Here is a 16192-nt window from a genome sequence, read left to right as displayed (position 1 = left end):
GTGTGTGTAGTAGTGATAAATAGCAGTGATAGGCAAAAATTAGCTTTAGTTGAGACTAATAGCTAAAATTGCCATGGATACGACCATTATTCATGAATGAACCATTGATAAATAAATGTCGTATCCATGGCAATTTTAGCTATTAGTTTGAATACAGCTATTCCCCAGTATCACCCAACTCTGAGAGATACTCCTTACTTTGGTATTTGTAAAGCTTAACAGACCAAATAGCTATCATTATATTATAAAGATGGAATATTAAACCTAAATAATTGGGATATCTTGTAAAAAAAAAACATGATGTGTATGATACAGAACATAATTTTAACAATTCTGTTAAAGTTTATTTATATACCTACTGATAGGATAACATTGGCACCGCAAGGACAAACCTCAAGGCCTTGTGGGTCTGGCATTTTGGCGCCGGCCTCTGAAACCTACCTACCTAGCTATTGTGTTGCAATCATTAAATACGGCCCACTCTTAGCATGTAAATATGTAAATTGAAGAAATTAAGGTGTTTATTTATTTAAATTTTTGAGAATATGATAAATATAGAATATGACCTCATCCACCCGTTTTTCAATTAATCTATTTTATATAATATCATAAACCACATGTACCACTGCAACCAATAGAGGGTCAGGGGTTCAGTAAGGTAATACTTTTACTAGACCAACGGATGTGCAAGGAGGTGGATTTAGTCGGACTTACATTGCCAGATTTTTTTCCCTAATTAATGGTACCCACTGGGTAGACCACAGAGGCTTGCCAAACCCACAGAATCCATTCGTCCACAGTACCAGAAAAAATAATTATTTGTCACGGCCGGATTTGAACCCGGGTTCTTGGAATCAATAGGACAAAGCCATACCACAGAACTACTCCACCGTTTCAAAACATACCTGTGCCCAGGATAGTAAGTTGACACACACGTGAGCAAAAGTAGAGAATGGAATCTCATTTAAATCGAACGTGCAATTTCAGATGCCATAAAAATTGATAACCGGTTCGATTGATTACGGACCAACACAATTTTTTATTCACACTTGGGTCAAATCGGACGAGCGGTTTTCAAAACATACCTATGCCCAGTATAAGAAGTTTATACATACTTGTACAAAAGTAGAGAATGAAATCTGATAAAAATCTAACGAACAATCCAAGAAAATTTCATAAAAATGGACAAATGGTTGAATCAATTAATGTTAGAGCGTAACTTGACAACAGACAAATACGGGATCACATTCGTTCCATGATATTTAATACGGAAAATGCGAGTTTTTATTTTCGATTTTAGAGGCTTACTTTGTCACAAATCAAGACATCCATCAAGACCTCAATGTTCCATATGTTGCCGATTTGGCCAGAACCAGATACCCTTCCTTCCATAATAAACTTCTCAACCACCCAAATCCACTTGTTTCTAACCTGGCTTCTCCTTCATTACCTAATAATCCTTCTAGGCGTCTGAAAAGAAGATGGCCTCGAGATCTTCTCCTCTAGAAAGGTTATTGGAGTTCTATCAGCGGGTAGGTTCTCCACATGTTTGTATCATGTCACTATGTCACCTACAGCAAATTTACTTGTTGTATATGTGTGTATACAGTTGTAAATAACAATAAATAAATTATTTAAAAAAAAAAGAGAGATTTTAGAGGCATACTTTTTATTTTTTCTTTGTTTTCAGTAGAGAGGAAGGAAAAAAAATTCAATACTCTTCATAAGAAATCCGCTATTTTTGAAAATAATACCATTCACTAGGGGTATTCATCAAGTGTTAATTGTAAAATGTTTTACCATGTTAAGTATTATAAGTATAGGATTGTGAGCATTGGAAGTTATGTTAAATATTAAATTCTTATGCATGCCCCTAGCGGATTTTCTGAGAAACTTGTTGTATAACATTTCCATCCTAAACTTCATGTCATTGTTTACTTATAAGTTTTGATTAAAGTAATTTATTACAACATGCCTAAATTAAGTGAAAAGTTAAAGTTGTGTGAAAGTTTGGATACTGAGGGCCTAGTTTATCTTCTAACTTGTGAGGAAGAGAATCAAGATGAACTAACTGACAATTGTCATTACATTATTATTATTGCCATCTATTGCTTTATAAGTCATAAAAACATCCAAAACAATACTAACACACAAAAAACACAAAATACGAGCAAGTAACCGAACACAACAAACAAAATGATGAGCTCAGCTGGTCTGTTGCGTGACGTCATTCTGCATTTAACAAAGCTAGTAACAGACTCTCAACCATGTTATATGTTATATCGTTTTAACATGATAAAAGAAGGAAATATATCTCCATTTAACATGAGTTTTTCTATTTGATACGTTTTAACATGTTAAACTAAAGATCATGAATACCCCAACTGAATCATCGTCGACTTTTCACGCTACTGGTCGTAGACATGATGCAATATCCAAAAAATACCAGACAGTGATATAATATATTTTTAACGAAGATATATCTTATCTCTGAAGAATAATGCTGCTCTAAGTGATATAGAGAGGGGTTTACCTTTTTGTTTGAGCACGTGATTGTGTTTCGGAGAACGTTGGGAAAATTTTGGGTTCACAATTAGAGATAAGGGAGTAGTGTATTAAAGTTGATATTTTCACAATAAATATATTATAAAATTTTGTGAAAGCAAAGCGAGAAGAACATTTTCTCTTTCTTAATGTTTTCAAGAAATATACATGACGACACGTTTTTTAGTTTTGTTATTTTGCAATTTGATGACACAAGAGTAAATCTGATCGTAAAACGCTCAATATACCATCTTCAGCATTTCAAGATTAGATTTCGAAAATGTCAGTGAGTTTCTTAAGTCACATTGAAAATATATACTAAAGATAAAACATGAAAACATATAGATTAGTAAAAATATTTGAAATAAACAAATCAGGGAACTACTTAATATTATTACAGTTCAGGGTAACAATGAAAGTAATTCTGGCATGACTCAGTAATTGTTTTGAAATTAAAATTTTACTTTTAAAAAAATTTTATTTTAACATATAATTTTTGTATACGCATAATTTCATGTTTCATAAGCATAATTTTATTTAAAATCTATTTCAGTTTATACTTAATTATTTTATTGTATTTTTTATTATTATTTATTTACTTTTTTCGGTTAATATGTATGTATGGTATGGAATGTGGTCTTACACCCCTAATACCTATTGCACTTGAGTGAGGTAGAATGTATTATCCCAATAAAAGTTTTTCAACAATAAAATTAGAAATAAAAAGACAGATTAGTGAAAACTTTAGAATTATATTATATTCTAAATGCAGCTAAAAAGAAATTCTAATTGAAGATTGATTAATTCGCAGTATATTCCTCAGAGACTTGTTTTATATGTGTAAATTCTTTAACTACCCCTAATTTTTAAATATTGATAGTTTTTTTATAGTTATCACTTATTTTTATTACTTTTATTAAAATGTATATACTTTTTATAGGCGTGTAAGTTGAGTATATGTTTAGATTTAAACAGAGGGACGTGACGGCCATGCGGGTTTGGGCGCAGGTCCCGGTGCTCTCGGTTCGGAACGTTGTGGGTTCGATTCCCACCTAGGGTAGTTTAACATTCATTTTTCGGCGGTCCCAAAGAATGAATCTTGACACTCCCACCTTGGTTAGTACGTGGCGGCAACTAAGGTAGCCAAAAAGGACCACTAGGCCCACTTGCCAGACTTGTTGCCCCATCAAATACCAGTACCAGTACCAGTACCAGTGGATTTAAACGGAATGTAATTGGACATGATCACATAGGATTTTTATACGTTTTGTTTTTGTTAGAATTTTTACAATGTTTTATATTGAGAGCAATGTCAGGTAGATAGGTAACACATACAGGTAAATAAAAAAATAAAAAATTAATAGTAATATAAAAAATGAAAATGTAGAAAAAGATAGAGAGTAAAAAACTAAAACAATCTACCTTATGACTATGCCCAAAGGAATAACAAGCAATTGTCCAACTAGTCTTAGTACGGTCACTGCATTGGAACCCAATGCAGTTGGGTGGCTCTCCTTTTTTAATAAAGAGTTTTTTCTTTTATACTATAAGTACTCGTTAGTTTAACAATAGAGTGAGTGCGCTTTGGTATACTTGCTATAAAATTTTAAACGTTAATTATACAAATATAAATCATAACGGCTACAACCTATGATGGGTCTCCTATACCCAACAGCCCTGAAATCACTACAACAATACCATAACAGTACACTACAGAAGATCTGCAGTGGAACATCACTGCAGAGACGTAACATGATGCGCATCCATACAACTAAGTACAACACACCACACGGAGAAACATCAAGTTCTTTGACAGTCTCCCTGCTTACTTCAATCCACTATTCCGTTCAATCAGCCCAACCTCCCTCCTTCCTGCGAGGTGGTAGGGCAGGAAGGGCCCCAAAACCCCGTAAACATCACCATACCTTAACAACTTCCTTCTCTTGCACCCCCTCCCCCTCCCTAACTATTTTTCGACTTATTATTATTATTTAAGAATTTAAGAATCTTTCGTCCTAAATTACTAATTGTTTTTGTTTGTTCTTCTTTGTTCATACATCACGCGGCGGTCCCTCACCTCTAAATATTTTAGTAGAATTCTCACAGAATGGACATATAAAACCGCAGCTATGTATTTTACTGTACACCTTCAAGTGCAATACCAAGGGTAGAAAAAGGTTGTATTTAATTTTATTTATGAAACGCATGCGTAAGGCAATTTCCAAACAAAAAAAAAAAAAAAAAAAGACTTGAAGGGTCAGGGGTTTGACCACCAATTTTTCCCCAATTAAGGATACCTACTTAATTGGAAATTAAAGATACATAATATTATATCATATGAAGGTATAAGTGATATATTGATAACGTTAGCAAGTAATTTCGTCTTTCCTAATAAATTCTTTATTGTCACTTCAACTTCCTAATCTTCAGTAATAAATTTTTGAGCCAGTAAATTTCTAACAAAATGCAACAGTAATATTGAACGCCTTATGACTAACAATTACAACTTAATATTGATGTGAACTAGATATTATTATTGACGGAGAATCAGATGCGCTTCAGTATCTCCTGACTTCTTGGTCAAAAGTTGACGAGCATCATAAGAGAACATGACGGGGGCAGGACCTGTTGTCCTTAGAGGGTGATGACATCATGCAACAGGGAGTGGTACCTCGCCCCCGTGTCGGCTCCAGGAATTAATTAGCGTTGAAATATGTCGACGCGGAAACTGTACACCGGGCCTCAGGAACTGCATGTTCTTCAAGGGCATTTACACATTGTCACGGGATCGTAAGAGTAATGAAGGAATATATTGACTATCTGCTCACTTAATCGGATTCTAATAAACTTACTATAGTCATGTGACCCATGGAAATGTGAAAAAATTATTTATACATTCCACTTATTTATTTTGCTTTTCGAAATTCTTCATCGAAAATCTTTTAACGACTTTATAAGTTGGACATTCATTTTAATAAAATCCTTCGAAATTGTTCAATGTCCATATTCACATTTGATTCAGACTTTTAACAAAAATCTAACTTTTGACAACTGTAAATAAACATAGTCAATTTCTCCTCAATACTTAAGATGTTAGTATGCAACTGCTGGTCTAACGACAAAATTCAAATTCTGTTGATGTGATGAGAATTGTTACGTAGTCAGTATATCATGCGGAAGAGTGCACTAAATCTACCTTCCTGAGTTAACCCTGTTAATGCCGAAGGGCATAATACATATAACTATATATCGGTCTTTGCTGCACTGGAGAAAAGAGCAACCGATATATCGACCCACATCACGTAGCGCTTTATTATTCGCATTACAAGGGAACTCAAAATAAATTTATAATACGCAATAAATGGTCTAATTTCATGACGAGATAATTATTTTTTTTTAAAAACTGTTTTGTTTTTTTAAGAAAAACGTAAAAAAAATCTTTCAGGAGAGATAATCCACCCGGTGCTAACCATGTACCCTGGAGTTATTCTTTATTTTTGTTACAAAATATATTGGAAATGCGAAGTATATACTTTGCAATAAATGGTCTATAAAAAGTTATGATGAAAACATGACTTGCAATTACGTTTTTTAAGAGAGAACTCAAACTTTTTATTTTCTTTATGATCATTTATACCTTTGCTATTTATATAATTTATCTTATATTTATTAACTTATTTATCCATTCAAGTATTTCTTTTAACTAAGTTTTTATTACATTTTCCTTTAAACCTATGTATTAGTTTTGTTTTGGTAAAATGTATTCTGTAAACTGATCCACTGCTGTGACTATTATTTCTCTGGTTTGATCTCACATCGCTGTCTAATAGTTAATTAGGTTAGGGTAACTGCAGAGAATCTGAGAGGGGGAATTCGGGAGAGTTAATTTGCCGATCAAATGAAATAAAAATTGTGAAATGGAAGAGACAAGAAAAGGAAAGAAAAAAGGAATGAATTGAAATATTTGTATTTAGTGTGTAGACTGAAATTGATTGTAAAGGGAAACTAAAAATAAAAATAACTGTTTTCTTTCTTTTTTTTATTATATCATGTAAATATATGTAATTTATACATGTCCGATCAGGGATTGATTAGTATCCTGTGTAATGTACCAACCCGATTTATTTGGGCAGCATGGATAAATAAAGCATTTCTCTGCCTCTTTTTTAATGAATATAGAAAAAATAGTATCATTGTTTTATTTTCTATTTCATTTTTAATACACTGTTTTTGAATTATGTAAATATTGTTTTTTGTTTGGTTTTTATCAGCCTTTTTCCGAACCTTTGTTGTTGTTGGTCAGCCAGTAGGCACCTCTTTTTCGCATGGCACCAAAAGGGTGAAGAATATATTTACATAGATTTGAGTATAAAATTATGGTATAAAATACCAAGCAATAAAAGCAAATAAAATTCAGACAATATGATAGTAGAAATACAATAACTTTTCAAATTTTTGTTATTAAAGTTTATTGATTGCAGCAGGCGCTGCAGATATACTATAACGCATTACTAGGTTATGAACAGTATTCTCTTTAGTCTATATATCTATGATTCTATACATTATCCTTTTACAGCCCTTCCTGCATATTATATATAAGTTCATACTATATATACAACTCTCATAGTATAATAGGGGTATTCATAATCTTTAGTTTAACATGTTAAAGCGTTTTAAATGGGAAAACTCATGTTAAATGAAGAAATATTTCCTTCTTTTACTATGTTAGAACGTATAACATATAACATGGTTGAGACTCTGTTGCTCGGTCTGTTAAATGGAGAAAGACGTCACGTAACAGACCAGCTGAGCTCGTAACCATTTTGTCTGTTGTCTTGTTACTTGCTCGTTGTTTGTGTTAGTACTGTTTTGGATGTTTTTAAAACTAAGAAAACAATGGATAGCAATAATAATATAAATAATATTCTAGTGACATTTGTCAATTAGTTCATCTTGATTCCCTCCCTCACAAATTAGAAGACCAACAAGACACTCACTTGGCGAACTTTCACACAACTTCCACTTTTCACTCAATTTAGGTAACGTTGGAATAAATTACTTTAATCAATATTAATAAGTAAACAATAACATGAAGTTTTAAAAGGAAAGGCTTTAGAACAAGTTGCTCATGAATACCCCTAGGATAGGAAAGGGTACATATATGGAAGTAGACGGAATGCAATAAGTTGATTCGTCGATTCCGGACTCCAAGGAGCCAGGCGGGTATTTCCGGACCTCACTTCGACCGTGATTAATTTTTAATTTTGCTGACCTAAAAAATGGTATTCTCCACCCGAAACAGAGTCTCCGCGAGCTCATGTATTTAGCACTTCACTTTTTTATTATTTGAAATAATATTTAATAACATATTGCGTTAATTTTTACAGACTCATACAAGACCCATTAGGTTAGGGACCTATATACAATGTTACAAATAAAACAAAAAATTAAGATAAAGTAAATAGATTAACAGAATGTACTACAGCAACCTGGGGTTCTGTCTTTGGGTTGTGGTTGGGTTTCACAAGTTGTAGGTCACTACTCCTTTAACTGTAAGTAGCTTGAAATGGAACTTCATGAACCGTTTTTGATGTAATTCTCTATTGTCTTTATTTTTAATTTCCGATCCAATTGGCTGTATGACGTAACTTTAATGTATTCTTAATAAAATTTGAAAAAATCACGAATTTGCCCATTTGAAAAAAAAAGAAGCGTTTTCATGAAACATATCGCAAGTATATATAATACCGTGCAACGGACCTCTTTTCCGGCTCTCTGGGAAGATGAATTTTGAAGAATAAGGTATCAATAGAAATGAAATTTTACGGAGAAGATTATACTATCACGATTTTTATCTTCTTAATAAAATTAATTAAAAGGGTGAAGGATTTCAAAACTAAATCGGAGCACCCAGACATTACAAAATGGGTTTTTAAGATTTGAACCTGAACAATACCCAAGTACGTTCCTATGGAGCTAGTTTAAACCCTGTGTTTTAATTAAAGCCAAAAAATAGGCCGTTTTTGAGATTTACAAATTGGGCTCAAATCAAATCTCATTCTAAGGTTAGCTTCCACAGTGCCATCGATGCCAGGGGGTACGCGCCGATTCTAGGCGATTTTTATTTTTTATGGCTCAAATTATTCGACTATAATTACTATGAATGTTCTGAAGCCAAGCTCAAAATCTTGAAAATAATTAAATTAAACTTATTTAAACTGTTCATCTTTACCCATATAACAATATTACTATGCTTAAGACTCGACCAATTCCTTAGGTTTTATTGCTTAAATTGCACAGAAAAAAAAAAAAAAAAAAAAAGGGCACCAAATATTTTTAGTTTATCCGTTTCTAAATACGTAACGTTTCTTAGATCGACTCAACCAATTTCAAATTTTTCAGGTTCAAGGGTTCCCATTAAAAAATTCGTCGCCCACCAAAACGTTCAGTCTAGTTATTAGTCTCAGCGGGTGTACTTTAGGGTTAATATAACTTTATAGATAGCTAAATCTCAACTGTAAAGCTGGAGTGATATTTTATAGTGGAGCAACGTAATAACTTTTTACGTAAACAGTTACATAAAAATAGTTATTATAAGCTATGTAGTTTTACCAACTGTATGTGTTTAAATGACTTTCTTGTTAATATTAAATTGTTTATTAGACTGAGCATGACATTAATTCTACATCTAATGAATTGAAGAGAAAACAAAAACATAACGGAGTTCTCACAGGGGTAAATTAGTAGTTGTCAAATTTAGCTTCTAAAAAATCCTATAAAAGGTAAGAGAGAAAAAATAGCATTTACAAATTAATATTTTTTTCCTCTTAGTCAACACCGTTTGAAAACAGATATTATTTTTAATAGATGCGATTATATTTTAATTTATTTAAATATTTTCTTAACTTCTTTTCATATATAGTTCGAAATTAAGTTTCTATTTATTGGAAGAATGTTCTTTATTTGATTTTGTTCTGGATGAATATAATTTTACTTACTTTTTTTTTTTGCAAATAAAAACACAGCGAAGGACAAAAAGCAATATAGGTAACATAAAAAACAAATAAATCAACAAAAAAGATAAATTAAGAAAATAAAATCAATAAATTGAAAATTATTTTATTGAATCCATTTACTAATTCAAAAAACATATTACTAATGGGGCTCATGATTCCAATGTTACATATATTATTAATTTTATCATAGATCTGGAAAATAAATTATATGATAAGCCTGAAGGACTTCAAATTTTATGAGTAAAACTAAAATCATAAGAAAATATATATTTCTATTTATCTTTGTTTTCGACTAATTTTACGATAATTTTTAAAAATTCATTCAAAATTTTCACAATGATCCACTGTCCATTATACATTATGTTATACATTAGTTTTAGGAATGTGTATTTTAAATCTGGTAAATAGTTAACTATATATATATTCAATCGAACATGAGACTTTCACCTTAATACAAGCTCATCACAGTTTATATTTAAGTATGGAACAAAAATACAATTCGCTCTTTTCAGCGAGGATTGAGCCTGGTCCGACCTCAAACTTGATGATTCACTATCTTTGTCATCATGACCTCCCAGCACGATGAATCACGTGCAAGACATTGACTGTCTCGGAATGATCTCAAAATAATCTTATCATTGTTTTTCGAATTTGCTAATCGAGGAAAAAACATTTAAATATCTTTTTTTAAAATAATAATTTCATCAATATGGAGGATTATATATTAACCATCAGGTATAAAAGCAAAAGTTAATTATACTAATTCATTTATTAGAAATATTTTGTATAATTATGAATTTTGATTGATGCAGTTATATTTCACGATTGAAAGAAAGTACGATAAACCGTAACGCAGTAATAGCATTACTAGTGGAACGCTCATAACCCTGGGAATATTATAAAAGGAATGTTTCCCATAACAAATAACATTATATAAAATAATTATATTTTTAATACAGAATATAAAAATTATATAATTTTCTTCTAGAATGATCACAATATCTTTCGTGGTAGAGAGGTCACCAGACAAAAATTATTTTTAGATACGAAAGCTATTGATTATGCAATCAAATCGACTACCGGTGCTTGAATTACATCCACTGGACCAGCGAAAAATCTAACCTCAACATATTAAAATATTTAATCCTAAGAAAATTTCCATTTTAATAAAGTATTAAGCATAAACAACAATTAATATTAATAAAAAAAAATATGATATTGCGTATTAATTTACAATCTAGATATATCTATCATTTGGCGCAATTAATGAATGAAATGAAAAAAGTACACCGTTTTATCAGCAGATAATTGGAAAAATGAACTAAAAAGAGCTAAAATTAAAATTTATTTTACAAAACATTATGACACCATATTTGTGAAAAAACGTCACATTTATAACAACATCCAAACAATTATTTCTTTAGTAAGATATTAACGGGGGAAAAAAATTAATGGCGAATTTATTATTGAAATTACTAAAGTACTGTTATAATAGTTAAAATTACTCCTCATTTTAATATGGAACATATAAACTTATGAGAAAAATAAAACGGTATATATATATATATATATATATATACCGTTTTATATATATATATATCGAAACGGTCTGATTTATCAAAAAAAAAAGTTAATATTTTACATACAGATAATAAATTCCATTAATCCTACCCAAATTTATTGATGCTATTATTATTATTATTAAAGTTGTAATTTTTACAAAAAACAAAACAAAAAAAAAGGTTTTTTTTTTACAAGTATAAACTAAGTCCCTGAGATGAGTCTATATGTGATATAAGTAGACCTAACATAGACTTTAACAGTTTGTACCAATGAAAAATGAACAATAATACGCAAAAACATTTAACGAAAAAAATGATGACCCCTTATTAACACCTGAGAATTAATAAATTGTTTTCCACGGTAGAACACTACGACGTATCACGAGAATAACATTTTTTTTAACATAATCGATTCAGAATGTGACCATAATTATTTCCTGTATGATAAAATTTCTTGGAAACGCACGTCATATACGACCTTGAACGTCATATTTAGGTACACCATTTAGATTTATATCGTTATTTTGTTCGATGATAATTGATATCAAAACAGATGATAAATTTGTAAATTTGCGCAATTTTTAGGATGATATTAGGAAACATAATTTCGCACTCGTAAGCAAGTAAAACAATAAAATTAAAAATTAATAAATAAAAACCTACTTCATCAGCTTCGTGTCGTTTTAGTCAGAGCAGAGAATACAAAAATATAGGGCGACACGTCAGATGGCTTTCCATTCCAGTCACTATGGCAACAAACCCACTAAAAATTTCAAAATCTGTTTTCAATCAATTTTCTTCTGAATAAAATACTACTGCATGTTTATGGAGTATTTTTAAATCTTTTAAAATGGAATATAATCAAAAATATGTAAATAGGGAAAATAAAAAATACACGAAAAATGTAAATAAATAAAAAAAAATAAGACTGTTTAGCATTTGTTTTTTTCAATAATTCTTTCAACTTAGAAATTATATTGTTTTATATCATATTACTCAGTGTTATTAAAATATTAAAAATTAAAGCAATATATTAATATGTTTCTGTTATTAATTAATTTTTTCGGTTCCAAAATGTCATAAAAGTTTTAATGTGTTAAAGGTAGCGGAAAAAAAAATTCTTTCACACTTTTCGTAAGTAAGAATATATACTATCTATATACTGCTTCTGTGGAATAAACAAAAAGGTGAATTGGGAATCATCCATGCACCTAGTTATTAATTCGTAATAATTATATAACGAATACAATACAAATATTGAGGGCATACATAATCTTTCCGACTTTGGATTGCTTAATTTCGATCAAAGCTGTAGTATATTAAAATTATTAAATTGTATAAATACCCTTCTTAAATATAACTCTGGGTTTGATTTAAAATCCTGATGTAGACTTAAGAACTGACGTGAGCACCACACAATCCACAAGACACACCGAACAAGGCCAGCGCTGGCCGCAGACTGAAGGGGGTCAAGGTGCGATCGCAGCGCCATCTCGCTCCGGTCGCCCGTACCTTCTATCTTATCTAGCCAAGGTCGTCGTCGGTGGATCCGTCCTTCTTGTCAGCTTATTAATATGTGCCTTTTAAACAAGACCCATAACCACTATAGAGCCATTCAGTGCAAAAGTGGTGTAACTCATATAATCAAAATCACTTAATTAATTAATGATTAGATTAATTTCAAAATCATTAAATACTTGTGACAGACTAGTTTTAATAGAAAAAGCTGCCATACTCCACAACAAAAACGTTAAAGAACTTAAGAAGTACTGAAATGAAAATTAACTTTATTCTAGGAGGTCTAGTCCTTTTTAGAATAACTGTATTGTACATTTGAGTGTAAATTGTCTAGCACATAATGGTTTGATAAAACAATAAAATCGTAATATAGAGAATAAAATTTAAAATAAAATAAAAATAGCTGAAGTTTAAAGCGTGATATTTATAAATACTTATAAAATAATTGACAATCAGATATAGAAAAAAAATGAAATATATAAACAAAAAAAAACTCAAATCTTGTTTTATTGTCGCAGATTTGAAGTAGATTGATGATAGAGGAGATGGAAAAATAATTTTATGGATATATCTATGGATGTGGACAGGAAGTTTTAATAGAATCCCAGAATGAGATAGCATGGATAAAAAAAAATAAGTTTTAAGGAAACCATTTTATGAAATGAAACTTTGTGGGTTGAGATCTATTGAAGGAGTAGCAGGAATACTGGTAAAGAAATCAAGGATATAGGGAGGTTTCAAAGTTTTAAAGGCTCTAAAGAGATACATACCAAGTGTATTGAATATCTCCAAACTCTGTTTGAGCGACATTTTTCATTCAACGACTCTATATGGTTAATTCAATGCTAAAGAATCCAATGAGAGCGTTATTTGAAGTATGACAGGATAATGCTTTGATTATTTGTTTGCTTAATATGATAAGTTCAGGAATTTAGTAGATTTTTAATGGCTTGGAACATATCGATTCCATATAAGTTTTTATTGAGAAAAATCCTTCTTAAATATTCCCATTAAACACATATTTTTGTTTCATCGAAGTTTCGCAACTCTTTCCTCATTTTCAGGACGAACTATCTTAATAGTGTTTACGTAGTCATTTATCTATTTTTACAATGTGATTGCGGAAATGAAAACTAAAAAAGTAGTAAAAATTAAAATTTAATTAAGCAATGACAAAGTTTTCTATATGAATGTATAACTATGTAACTATTATTAATATGTTTCGTCCTAAAGATGGGAAAAGAGTCCCGCAACATCGATGAAGGAGGAATATGTGTACATGGGGAAAATGTACGAAGGATTTTTAACAGTAAAAAAACTTAGTGCAATTAAAAGATTAACCTTCCAATTGAAAAAAATTATTGTTAATAATTTATAGAAAATACAAGATAAAACCTCGACAGAAAACTAAAATAGTTATTTTCTTATAACTGTCATGCTGGTCACACATAAAATTAACTGTGTGTGTGTATACATATAAACCCGATTTCAGGCCAAACAAGTTTGTCCTAGTCTAAATCAGTTTATCCTACGTGTGTGATGATATACTGGATATAGTGGAAACCTAGGCATATATAGTAAAATATTTTAGTTATCTAGTGGAAAACTAGGTAAGTGCCTTTTCTTGAAGAGGTCCACTATTTGATGAGTTTGTCATATGATGACCTTTGAACATGTTAGATGTTATATTAGGGAAGGAGCATAATTCATGAAAACTGGAGCTATTTTCTAATTTTTAACAGATAAATTGATGACATATAGAATTAATTTATGGATTAAGTATTATTAGTACTAATAATTTCTATTTTTTTGTTTTATAACATATTATAAAATTGTACTACTGATAGTATGAGACACACACCCACACTTTAATCACACCTATTTCTTCAGTATTGTAAAAGCAAAAAAAAAAAAAAGAAAGAAAAAGTAATTTCAATGCACAATCACAAAAACGCAGTTTTATGACAAGATAGAACCATTTTGATATACTATAAATAGGTAAATAATTATCTGATCATTCTTACAGTATTTTTAGTACTAAGCCAGAGTGGTTTATCTGAACGTTTCTGAGAACTATGTGTTCGATTAATTAATACAGATAGAAGGTAGTACCTAATTTTTAATTTCGTTATAATTTAATACATAATTAAAAATTATCACATATTAATTAAGGTTGCTTTAATACCGTAAAGGGAATAGAAAGCTAAGTTAAATTACAAATAAATTTAGAAGTGGAATTTATTGCACCGAGGATAAGATGTTAAAAGTAAATTTGGCTAGCAGGTGAACATTGTCATAGAAACAGACACCATTGGTTTCAATAAAACGTTAACCAGCTAAGTATGTCGATAACTTTCATTTATTTTTAAAAAGAATATCTTTTTTTTTTAAGGTTCAAACAAACGAGATTCGAAAATTATAATATTTTTCTCCAGTAGTTGAGTAGTAAATTGCTTGGGAGAAACAGAAAACAAAGAAATTGGAAGAATTATGACCCATTCCGGTAAGCAGTTTCCATTTTTCAGGTAAAATCAAGAAGAACCTAAGACAAATTAAATCGAATTTTTATTGGAGACATAAATATTAGACAATATTTATTATGAAAAACTTGAAGTTAGTTAAAATCATTCTTATAACAAAGCTTACAAAGAGATTTTGTAATTTAGATGTAAAATATCATAATAAATTTGAAATAATAGTAATAATGTTGCTTTAGAAATACTGGAAAATTTTTATCCACACCCCTTTAATATTTTCTTAGAGCTTTTTAATAAAAGCTCCTTAACTTACATACTTTTATTGAGATGTCCTTTATTAAAATATATAATAATATTAAATTTCCAGTTTTGATGATTTTTTTTTTCTATTGACTCATATACGATACTAATATGTCTAATATTTTTTTATTAAATCATTAAATTAAATATGTACCACTTTAACCCTTAAAGGGTCAGGGGTGCAGTACTTTGTAAGGCAGTAATAATACTGGACCAATGGTTGTGCAAGGAGGTGATTTAGTCAAAATCACGCTCGACCGCCTAATTTTAAATCCAATTATGGGCACCCACTTAATGAGGTTGGAAGAAACCTGGAGTGTCCCCAACCCACTAATTATACACACCAATAATTATGTACCACACTCCAGTCCTTGAAGTTAGCAGCTTAGTGCCTTACAACTGAGCTACCCACTCCTTTTTTAACATAAAACCATTTGAAAGCAGAATACCTCAGGCACTTCCCAGAATAATTGGTTGAACAAACAGCAATAACATTATCACCAGTTCTTGAAAGCACAAACAGCTGATAATCTGAACAAACTTTATTAATAAGTATTCGATTGGTAAAATTATATTTTTAAACATTTGTCATGCAATTACTGGACAGGATTTTTCCTTTACGTATGAGATAAGCATTTGCCTCTTGACTAATTCGACATTGCTGAAAAACATGTAAAAAATCGTAGCAAGATAAGAATAATTGACTGTTTAATTTCCTGTTAAAGGATTGATCAGCTATATTTTCAGACATAATATATTCTCTTGTTATTATTGA

The 16192-nt window shown here is 30.5% G+C and overlaps 1 protein-coding gene across 8 annotated transcripts in view; it reads right to left on the bottom strand.

The window, feature by feature from the left end:
* Hr39 (Nuclear hormone receptor FTZ-F1 beta) overlaps positions 1-16192 on the bottom strand; it is a 179816-nt gene that overhangs the window by 61216 nt on the left and 102408 nt on the right. The window contains exon 1 of one of the 8 annotated variants that reach the window (XM_014435436.3): positions 12468-12597. The exons of 5 other annotated variants lie outside the window; for them this stretch is intronic. The gene's annotated coding sequence lies outside the window, so the exon portion shown is untranslated. Of the gene's footprint in view, positions 1-12467; positions 12598-16192 lie in introns of those variants that run through there. 2 more of the 8 variants (XM_014435442.3, XM_014435439.3) reach the window with 2 other exon arrangements.

The sequence above is a fragment of the Halyomorpha halys genome, unplaced genomic scaffold (assembly GCF_000696795.3).
Source record: "Halyomorpha halys isolate HHAL.00 unplaced genomic scaffold, Hhal_1.1 Scaffold1583.1, whole genome shotgun sequence".
In the NCBI taxonomy this organism is placed as follows: domain Eukaryota; kingdom Metazoa; phylum Arthropoda; class Insecta; order Hemiptera; family Pentatomidae; genus Halyomorpha; species Halyomorpha halys.
This window is presented reverse-complemented; position numbering and strand designations above follow the sequence as displayed.